The sequence below is a fragment of the Gavia stellata genome, chromosome 20 (assembly GCF_030936135.1).
Source record: "Gavia stellata isolate bGavSte3 chromosome 20, bGavSte3.hap2, whole genome shotgun sequence".
NCBI lineage: Eukaryota > Metazoa > Chordata > Aves > Gaviiformes > Gaviidae > Gavia > Gavia stellata.
In genome coordinates, this window is record NC_082613.1 from 8,412,199 (window position 1) to 8,424,460 (window position 12,262).

Sequence of the window (12,262 nt, forward strand, 5' to 3'; positions counted from 1 at the left end):
TGTAACCCTAGTTTGGCTCTGATGATTAGAGACACATGTATCAACCTGTGCAAAATTTGTGATGGCTGTTTAAAATGAACCCTGGTCAGGAAGGCTGAGATCACAAACCCTATAATAATCAAAACACCAGTACTAGCTTAACGTGATATTCCAAAGTTGCATCCAAACTCACAAACCTGCTTTCTAACCCTTGCTCTGTTGAGCACAATGGAGACCGTAAAGCTTCGTAATTTGCCTGGGAAGGAGCCACACCGCACCCCTCTCCCTCCTGCTCGGAGGATCTGGGAGAGGCATGTCCCAGAATTGGGAATACAGTTGTATTACCTTTGTCTTCCAGCAGATTTTTGGCTACTCACATAACCCTTGGAGCCTCCCATCTGCTTGGCAACGCTGCCAACACGCTGTTTGAAATGGGCAAAAACGGGGACATAGAAAGGTTAGAGTTGTCATTGCACCCAGAGATAGAGACCTCTGTGTTTAAGAGATGGCTATATATTTGTCAATACTGATTGTTTTCTATTACATTCTCTAATGGATTTAAAATAAATAATTATTTTTCCAGAACTAATCAGAAAAACCAGCAAGCATGATTATATGGTCTGGTGAACAGATATCAGATACAACTTTCACATTTTCTCACGTGTGTACTAGACCATGCGTCTCGCTGTGGTAGAAAAGCTTAGACTTTTTGTTTCCCCATTTTAACACTCATAACTACTTCAGCTCATGTTATAATAGCTTCCTGGGCACAGGTAGAAAGGGTGTCAGTGTGAAGAGACAGTTATGTTATTTTCTGCTTATGTGGCTGAGAATATTTTGTTATTTCAGGGTATTTCAGCAAATGAAAGAGATACCTTTGGGAAATAGGGAGAAGTTCTTCCACTGAGCAGAAACATACGTTCAGTCTTTAGTTCACTGCTTCTGGTGGGCAAGCATTAAATCAGGCACTGTGATCATATCCCTGGCAATTCCTTCAGCTTTTGCTAGCACCCCTTGTTCCTTCCTCTGTCAGAAATCCTGAGAAAATGAAAAGTGATAGAGAAATAAAAAGTTAATAAGTGCCCTTCTAATTGTGCAGTGAGGGTACTGCAATGTGAGAGTGGAGAATATTTTGATGGAAATTAGAAGTTTGTGGAAAATAGAAGAGGCGTACATGGAAGAATGTGTTAGCTCAGGCGGCTGCCCGGGAGAGACGGCAAAGCGCAGCGTTGCCTCTCTCCATGTGACTGTGAGTTAGGCATTTAAGGTGTTATTCTTTAAACAATAACATATACCTGTGCCCCAGACTTTTTAGGTTTTCCACCCTGACCTAAGGAGACACCAACACTGAAGTCAGTGGGAACCTGTGTTGCTCCAGTGATTCGATCCCTTGTGGAATTTAGTACCCACAAACCACCATGAGACCCTCCCGGGCACTATATAAATGGTGGGGGCATGGTGGTAGGCATGCCAGGTACGCTGAACTGTATGGCCATGCGTTACTGCTGTCGCATCACATAAGAAATGCCCCCTTTCTGTTTTAAAGCTTTGTGCTTTATTACTGTTCTGACTTATCTCTAAATATAGCGATGCCGGAACATCTGCTTATTTAAGTAGTTCCATTTGGTCCTAAATCCATCAGGTTCTTGTAAAAAGGACTTTAATAGGTCATTTTCTAGTGAATAGCTGGGAGCTGCTAAAACTCCTTGGGCTGGGAAACAATATTACATACTTTAAAACTTCTCCATTGCATTGATCAATTATTTTTAAATAAATAAGCTGCTTTGAAAGTTATTTTTAGTCAAACCAATAGGACTTGAACTGAAATTCATATGCCAGGCAGCAGCCTTGTGAAATATAAACTGAGTTATAAACCTATAGAAAATGGATTTTATTATGGAAATGTAAACGGTCCCCTAAGCATAGCATGGGGAGGTGATGCTGTAACAACATACTAGTAAGTAATAAACAACAGCCAGTATTATATCAGATGACTGGGTACAGCTAGAAATGTATCTGTTTGGGTGTTGAATTATCCCCAAATTTGAATTATGGGCATATAACTCAAATCATCCCCTTCCAGCAATATAAAGTCTGACAGACATATTTTTTTAATATACTTCTTGTGCTGTTTTGCATTATGTCACATCCTCCAGCGTTAAAACCACAGCTTTCCTAACATGATTCATCAGAAATCAGGGGGGAAAAATAGTTGAGATCTGATATACTGAGTACTCTTAAATTACATAGCAGCTTCAAGTATAGTGTATGAGGAGACAGAAGCAGAGTGAATAAGTATGTCTCAGGCTGTCATGTCCGTGAACTGGGAAACTCACTGGCTCATTGAATCATTTCCTGGTACTTCTGCTCATCCATCGATACGGAGAGCAACCAGACTGGGTTTACAGAGATGAAAGCCAGAGTAATTCAGAGCCAGCTGTAATTCTTTATAAAACATACACTAAGTATTTTTGTTGACTCCTGCATGACATTTCCAAGGTGGCTGGGAAACCAGGCCATTTGTTACACAGAATCCAGATCAATAGAAAGCACAGAGGAAAACAAGTAAAGTTAACATCCAGTGGAAAGGACAGAACAACTTCCAAGCTTGCACATCTCAGATGTGCACAGTGTACATTTCAGGGGAACATCCTGTTCTTCAGAACACCGTATTCAACTACTGAAAAATATTAAGCAAGAGGAAAAGCTACTGCCTTATGTATACGTAATTGTCAGATTTTACCAGTGTATAGAGCAGAAGCATTTGCACACCCTTCTTCTTCTAGCTTTTGTGTGCAATCACGATGGCTACCTATGTCTGTAATGCATATTCCACAAATATTTTGTGAGTGCTCTGACACATGTGAATTCTCACTTTCATTAATGCTATCTGCTTTATCACCACAAAATTACTACATTTTAGCATATAAGAAAACATAATATATACTAAAAACCTAAATATGTGGGTTTCATCAGACATGATATGTGAAGAAGAAAAATAGTTTGCTATATGGGTTCTCAAATAATCTTGGTCAAATTTCATAGCAAAGAGCCTTGCTGACTTCACTGGCTTGATGCTTTAAAAGTTTCCAGGGAGTCTAGGCTCATGTTTCAAGATCTGACTGGAGAGCCAACTTTTCAAACATACCTTGTACAGATTCAGGACTTTCTTCATCTTGTTATAAGGATCAAGTCTATTTCCACTTGTATTTTTTATGCTGTCCTTATTCAGGAAAGTTTATATCCAGGCTTTCAGCGTATTCTGCATTTAAAGATGGAGGAAAAAAATATTAAACTCCATAGCTTCGTCTGCTTAAGATTACTACTTGCTAAGATTTAAAAGAATTCACACATCACCTGGACTTTACATGTAAAGATTTAACTTTTTGATAAACAGCAAACTCATCTACTGCTGTGCTAGCTATTTTTAACCCACCTTGTGAGTATGCTTTTTTTATTGCTTTATACAGCATATCTGATTCTCTCTAAAGCACAAACTAAAAAATCTATCCGGCTGTCATTTGCTGCATAGTGCCATCTATCATCATGCAGCTTGGCAGCTGTAGTGCATGAGAGAGAGGGGGGAGCTGAAGCAGGAGGCACAGTCAAGGACTTTCACATGTAACACAAAAAAAAAATCCTTGTCACAATTATTTATGGCTCTTGCTGGGGCACATAATAGGACACATAAAACCTCTGTTTCAGTTTCAAGCACCCTCACATCCCCGCTCCCTTGTCGAAGTTGGTCGCAGGCAGTTTTGCTTTACACATACAATTTCCTGAACAATGCCGAGCACTTGTGAAGTGACAGTGACAAATACGAGAGATGCTGGCTGCAGCTCTGCAGGCTGTTACGGGAGCAGTGGTGTCAATAATCAAGGAAGGCTGCCAATGATACCAAAATGCCAGTGTGATATTCTGCTTGTTCAACCAGCTAGCTGCAATGCTTTTATTTTGAAGTTGCAGGAAACTTCTTGTGTCCCTGTAGTTCCAGGCTGTAAGGAAATAAAGTGTCAGAGGAACCTGTGCCAAGAAATAATTTTTCATTCTTTGATCTGTGTAGTTTGATTTTTGCGATAGCTAAAATATTGCTATTTCAGAGTGGCTTAATGAATATTTAGCAGTTTCCTATTAGTGTTAGCCTGGTGTGAAGTCTTTTTGTTAGGGTCTATCATATCATGGTGTTCTTGACTTCGTTGTTCATAGTGTAACCTTTGGTTCAGGTCCCAGCTGATGGATTTCATAGCGACTCTGTCTGCTGCCTCTCTAGATGGCAGGCAATGGAGAGCTGTGCTGCTAAGGAAACCATGCTTTAGATAATTAAACATAAAACTCGGGTCCAATTCAATAAATTGTCTTGCTTGCAGTTTCTCAAGAAAGAGCGTAGACAGATATTAACCTTGATGTCCCCATTAAAGTCCTCTGATACACTTTTTATTTCCCATGTCTCATAGTATTTCTGATCTCCAGTGTTAAGTAGCAGACTTAAATTAGCAGAAGGGAGACCAGGATGTATTTGCTCCCGTGGAGCAAATCAGTTTGGAAGGTACGATCCAGAAAAAAAAAACAAGAATACAAATTAAACAGAAGCACTTGAAAAACACACCACCTTTAAGCACAGTACACTTTCACCATTCTTAATGCAGCAACAAACAGCATTCAAATATGCAGTGTTGTTTAACCCACCTATTAATAAATCAGGGTTGCATTTAACTAAGCAGAATGCACCTGACCTTCCTGAGAATGCAAGAAAAGGTGGTGGCTTCTAGGTCAACTTCAGTAATTTCAAATGTTAAAACATGCCTAGAAAAAAAAGAAAGATCCGAAAGACTAAATTAGCAAGAGATGAATTGTTACGGTTTTCCTGTGTTTCAGTTCTGTTGAACTGAGTATGCTGTCAATTATATACAGAAGTTCATTCCAACTTGTTTCTCATGACCATGCTCCCAGAGCAGTTCCTATAGGTCAAAAGTGCTCTTACATGAAGAAGGGTTGTTTTAGGAATCATCGATTCTGCTAGCTCAGTTACGTCCCACATCCATCCTATTGCCCTGGCACAAAAAGTGGTATGAGAAACTGTTCACATATGGCAAAGCACATCTCTGCCTGTGACTTCACATTCCACCATCAAACCTCCTTCTAATCTATACAGAGAGTTCCTGTTGAATAGAGGTGGTCTGGACAAGTGTAAGTTGAAACAGCTGTGTGCTCTTTACCTCATCTGCACCGAGAATCACAGCCAGTTTTTGCTCATTGCTTCCTCCTTCACAATCTAATTAAACATGTACACGTTTTTTTTTTCTCCTGCATAGTTTATTTTTAAATTTCCTGTCCTACTTGGATTTCTTTTCTCACCTTAGTGAAAATAGGAATGGGATCAAATGTTGATCAGACCATATTTACATCCATTACTGTTGTTGTTTCCTTAAACTCTCTGAAAACTGAGAGAACTATAGTCTTTATTGTCATTTCTACCAGTAACAGCTACATAAGATCAATCTCCTAGATCCAAGTGATGTGAGCATCTCAGAGAATGTTGTCTTGATTCCTACACAAAGGTATGGAAGTTAACATCATCATGTATTTTGTAATAGTCTGAATAATTGAGTGAATGTGCTCGCTTAGGGGAAGTCTAAGGTTATGGGGCTTAAGCAGGGTTTTCTCTGCAGTTCTTCATGAAACCCGCAAAATACCCACTGAAACTCTCATAAGCTAGCAAAAACCAGGTAGATTGACGAGAGCTGACTTTGCATAGCTTTGCCAGTGTTTGCAAAATATGTTTTACTTTTTCCAAGCAAAGTAGTAAAGAGTGCGTGAATTCTTCTGCTGCGTCGTATTTGATAACTGCAGTGCATTGTGAAATAGGACTGCTGTCAATCAAACTTAATTTCTCATAGATTGCTTCTTGTCTTTAATTTCTGTTCCTTTGCTTTTATTTCCTACATGCTTGTAACATCTTATGCTTATGGCACTTTCTGAAGAGGAAAAACATTTTTCCTGGAGTTTATAGATGCGATGTAGATGAGGCTTAAACACTATGAAAAAACTGCTTTAAAAAAACAAATTATATTGGTAGTTAAATGATCCATACAGTAGAAACATCTACGTAGTTTTTGTTTATTTTCAATGCATTCATTTTCTCTTAAGCTTTTTGCTTTAGTGTCTGTTTCCATCTAGTTTGGGCACCTTTAGAATTCTGGACTTGGGGATACACAAATAACTAACGTTAGCATTAAGGCTTATCTAGGAGCAGAATAATGGAAGGCTTTGGTTGTGGCATATTTCGTAGGAATTTCCTTGCACTGGTTCCCTTTCAGAATCTCACTTTTGGAGAAGTCTCTGTTTTATGGTGCTTTTCTTTTGTTGTTTTCTTATTCCAGGTTTCAGTTATTCCGTGTAGAAAAATGTTCACTGCCCTTCCTTTTCATATGAACTACAAGGTTGTAAAGACATTGCAAAAAAAGTAATTTGCCATAGTCTGGGTATGTTGACTCTGGACAAAACAGCCTGAGTGGGACAAAATAATGACTCATTGAGTCATTTGGGAAAAAGCACAAATATTGAAACAGTGTGAGGTTTTCTGTTTTCGGATTTTATAGAACTGGAGTAAGGTTGTGAGTAGCTATAGAAATGATGTTGGTATTCCTCAGTGCGGTTCATCTCATAAAATTGATCTTATTCTTCAGCTGCATTCATTGAATTTATTTCATAATCATATAGACATGATTTGGTTGGCTCATAGTCTAACATGGAGATATATACCACAGTTAACAGTATATATTGAATACCATGGCCTTTAAACTGCCATGTTTGGAACATTCCTCTTCAAAAAAAATATGTCCAAGAAAATTCTTGGCAATGCTAATATATACATACTTGAAAAGCAGAGGGGAAGGGAGGTACCATGGGATACAAAAATTGGTATATTTGGTCGTTTCCTTACAAACTGTTCTTGATAATTTTGCCCAAAATGTGTGCAGTGTATTTTTATACTTCTGGGTTTCTACAAGTACGTGTAGAATCTGCTTTACCCACTTTGAGGATGTAAATTACCACATAATGTAATATTAGGTGGTAAGAACATCGTTTAACATTTACATAATAGGAAGAAAAAAATAATGACATAGAACCCCATCCATTCCTGTGCACAAAACCAGCTGCCATATGAGTGCATCACCTGAGATTTTTAACAGCTAAAAAGTACATTCTTGTGAAAGAGTGCTGTTCAGATTTTTAGAATATGAAACATTTTTATTTACTATACAAATACTTCTACCTTTACGGCCAGCTAATGACACTTACACAACCAGAGCTTTTCTGTGAGTTATCGTAGTGTTTTCAGGTGGGTTTTTTTTAATTAATATTTAATAAACTTTAAGCCTATTTGGGTTTTTATTTCTTGTGATGCCACAACACATTGTTCTTTGCTTGAGATTGACACCAATTTAGTAAAATGTGGCAAACATGCAGCTACCAAGGAAATAGTTTCCTTAGCAACAAGGAACCTATTGACAGCGCTCAGTGCAGAACCCACTTTAACCCCAATCTGTGGAGTTTCTGTTTCTCTGTTTTCCAGCTGTTCTTTCCAGCTGTACAAATCGAATGTTAGAGAACCAAATTTTGCTCTCTTATGAACACAGGTAGTGCCATCTTCACTGTGCATGAAAGTAGGATTTGGCGAACAACCACTTGCGCCATCAAAACTTTTGAATTTAACGTTGCACATGAAGGTTTAAAATGTGCGGTGTACAAGTCTGAGCTTAAGTAAGGTTATGCTAGCTGTAAACTGAGACCAGCTGACATATCCAGGATTTAATAGAGCTTAATATAAAATAATAGAAGGAAAAAAAGTCTTGATGTGTACTGCTGACACGCATTTTTGGTCACAGGATATTTATATGCCATTGATGTAAGAAGCCTGTGTAAATGCAACATTAAGTTTAGGACTGATAAAAATAGTGGGAGAAACAAAATAAACATTTCAAAATCTCATGTGGGAATTGATCCATCTAACTCATCTATCACGTAAAAGAGCAATAGCAATGTATGACTTTGCTGGGAGAGGAAAAGGCTTAACCTGTTTCAATAGAATTTTAGTTTAAAAAAAAAAAGTCCAATATAAGTTAAAAAATTAATTTCATCATAATATTCCTTGTTGGTTATATTTATACTAATTGTCTTAGTGTATCTCTTACACATTCTCTGCTTTTCTGATTTAGGCACCAATATTCTATGGGATGACCCAGTATTAACAATAGTAGCCTAAGCCCAGAAGATATTTGAATGCAAATCCCTGTTCTGCTACATGTTTTCTGTGCAAGTCCCTGTGGTCTCCAATTTCCAAAGGGATTAGCAATTGTGAATATTCCCAGTTCGGAACAATCACCCAGAGACCCATTACGTGGATATGATTTTTGGAAAATGCTAAACACTGTTCTTCTCAAAATCAGATCTCTTGAAACTGTTCCCAGTTAAGCACCCAAATTTGAAGCACTGCACATGTTAGAAATCCCAGGACTCTTGGCACTAACATCTCTAGCAGTGGAGCAAAGCGCAGAGACGGCTGAAATAACCCAGTTAGCCCAAAAACAGTTAGCCCCATGCCCAAGGTGATAATCTCTGCTGAGAGGCAGTGCAAGTAAGCTTGGATAGAACAACTCTTACAGAGTTTTCCAGGTCTGAGACAGTATTTCTGCAAATTCAGGGTACCAGTAACTCCCACACCTGCATACCAGCCTGCACAGAATTAATCTGGTGACATAGGCACTACCATCCATTGCATCATGCGAGCCTGACCTCTGTTTCCATAATCCTTTAGAGCACAGAGGGTTTTTATACCGATGTGCATTTTAATGATGCTCAGGATAACATAATACTGAAGCCATAAATCCTAGTATTTAATTTATGTGTAGATTACCTGATTTCTAAGAGGGCTCTGGTCCATTCAGAATTGACGGTTAACAAGGGAAATAGTATTATTGTTTAAAAGGTGTGATGTTTAATAATTAAATATTTCCTTTTAAAAGGAAAAGAACACTGGAATGAAATAAATTTTTTGCCATGCTTTCCACAACAAAAAGCAGCACTGAAGTGAAAAATATTGACATAAGTGTAACTTCCAAATAGCTTCTAGGTAGAACTCAGTGGTCCATCTTTGCCAGCTTTTAAGATTTGAGGCCAAATTTTCAATAAGAGTCTCTTATGAAATGTGCAGCAGCACATATGTAGTCTTAAAAGATTAGGTATTAATTTAATTTTCACCATAATCGGTTGCACTGTTTTAGCACTCTACAACAGAAGGAGAAAATTACAAAGGTGAAAAAAAAGAATCTGTTCTATTTCAATCACGAGAATCAGCAAAAACTCTTTTGAATCAATACGAATCTTTATGATGGCTTTGGTCATAAAGATCCAATTTTGAGAATAAAGCCTTTTTTGACTTGTACATAAATAACTGTAGAAGTCACTGCACAACTATCTCTAGAAATGTATTTGTGATCATTAATATTTTCCTAAATGGAATTATTAGTTTGCCTTTAGTCCCACTGATCTGAATTTACTCAGTGCTTGCTTTGTGCTGGGCACTTGGAAATTGTTTTTCTTCCGAGAAAATATTAGCATAACACTTTAAAAAAAAAAAAAAAAGTGCATCCTGAAGACCTGACTTGAGTATTCATCTCCTGTTGTGGTTGGTTGGTGGTTTGTTGTTTTTTTAATTTCTATATCCCTTTCTCTACTCAAAAATGTTAAACCTGTGGCAGCTATTAAAGAACTTTACTCTTTTGCTGCTAAACTGCTGTAATTAAATTGCTGTATCAGCAGTTCCACATTAAGCATCTCTCTCATTCTGAATGGTTGTGATTTGATTATCTCTTCCATGAACCCTTGCAATTTCTGTGGATATGCTTTTGTATAATTAGATGAAGTGTGGTCTGAAAACCAACAATATTTCCTAGCCACTGGTTTTAGAAATCCTTGCTAGAAAGAACACTAGTGATAAACTGATTTTTTTATTTTTATGCAAATTACAAGTATTATAATCTACCATATACTTTGGCATCAGTTGTTCTTCAATTTGAGAAAATGCTGATTTAAAGCATAGCTTAATACACATTATTCAGTGATGCATAATAGTAAAAAAAAGAAAGAGAAACTTCCTTCCTTAAAATTATCACATTCATTTGGTCAGACAGATACAGTTTCATTTAAAAAAAAAAAAATTGAAAACTTTCAGCTAGGATAGTCTTTAAAAATATAGATAAATAAACCTTCTTACCACCAAAATCACACTAATAATAGTTTAAGAATGTATTTGTAAATACATATATGACTTATAGGGTCAAATTGTGGGCTTTCCTTACACATTTGTAATTTGACTTTTGGTAAAGACAATCAAGCTAGTTATACTAGCATAACAAAAGATAATTAAAGCATCATTTATTCCATACTCTAATTTTTCTGAGGCTAGTCACTAAAGTATTTCTACCAGCTTAAATTGTGGAATATTGTCTGCATCCTGGGGCTGAAACTTTGCTGACTTATGCACAGAATACATCCTGGTGGGGCAGCAGCATATAGCTTTCTTCCAAACGTCCGGTGAGCTTGTTTCGGTATACGGATCAACACATTTTCTTCCCTGTTGAACGTATGAAAGATCGGGTTATCAGTCGCTCCCGAACGTCTCTCTGATCCGTACTGCCCCTGCATCTCTTCCTTTGTGCTTTAAGCTAAGAGAAGCAGAGTCTCTCTTCAGTTTTTCATGTCCTGTTGCACAGGGCACAGTGTCAACACTCGACATAACAAATACTAATGCAGTCAAGCCAACAACTAATTTCATTGGTAACTCATCCCAAAAGGCAACTAAGAAGCCTATTTTGAAACATATGCCTTTGTGGATGTCAAATAGTGATAATTTCCAATTGACCCCTGCTGGATTCGAGCAAGTGAGTTGGAAGGGATTTAACCTAATCCTAATGCAGGTTTCTTGAGCCATTCATTCCCTCACACTCAACCCAGGTGAGATTTCTTTTTTTCTGGAAACAGACATTTCAATTTCATTCTTTCATCTCTAGTGGATAACGATGCCAAAAAGTAACATTAGGGATACGTTAGTACCTCAGGTTTTCTGACACTTATTAAAAACTGCATATGACTACACCGCTGCCTGTCGAGGTCGCTCAGGCAGAAACTCTGTGGCACGCAGCCATTGAAAACTGTGCATTAGGCACTAATGAACTTGTGTGATCAGCCCTGTTACCTTTTAAGCTGCAGATGCTCCAAAGTTCTCTACCAGTCCAAAAGGAAGGGGGTGACAAAGGCTGTGTATCTCTTCTAAAGTTTTTTTCCAAATAATGGGCTGGAGGAGACATTGAATTTTGCAAGGAGACAATGAGATCCCCAAAGACAGATTCTGCCAGGGCAGAAAATCGCAGCTATAAAAAGCTTAGATCTGCTAGGGACAAGCACAGTCCCAGCCAGAGCAGCCCTCTCCCCATGGCACAGAGCAAGGGAATTTATAAGAATTAATAGTCAAAATAAGAGTGGCTGCATATTTCTTCATCAGCCTGAGTGAACTTTGCCAGGCTGTGGTTTTTCAATAATAACAATGACATTGTCTGTGTGGCCACCTGAATACAGAGCTCAGAATCAGAACTGTTGCTTCTCAGTGACTGGAGCAGTTTGTACACCGGCGTGGGAGTTTTGCAGAGGGCTGTGCTATCTGCTGGGAAGTTCTTCACAAAGTAGCAAATACCACATCTCTCTTTGCAGTGTGAAATCCTGGGTCTGGGACCTGGTGGGTAATGGAGGCTGGGACCTGCTGAACTGGGAAGAGAACTCTGATGTCAGCCTTATGTTCACCCCCATGTGCGTTGCTTCACAGGCTATCACCGCTCACTGTAAGAAAATCTGCTGCTTTTTGCCATGCCACTTTTGTGCTGTGATGGATCACACTAAATCTTCGGTAGGAATCACTGACTCTCATGGTTACCTTCGCGACATCCTACAGGAGATGAGACTGGAGCTCTTTTATTCTCTGACCTTGAGATTTCAAGTCAGATTCTTCCCTGTGCAGGAGGGTCCCCAACCCACAGCACCTCTACAAACGCTCACTGTTCCTCCCTGGGGTCCCAGGACTAGAACAAAAGCAAGAGCTCCCAATGGTAATCCTCAAGCCCAATAATTAAGACATTCCTTGTTGAACAGAAAGTAGAAGTAATCCAAGGACATAAACTGACCTGCAGTCCCTGCCCTGCTCCCAGCTTGATCTGCTGCCCACTGGACA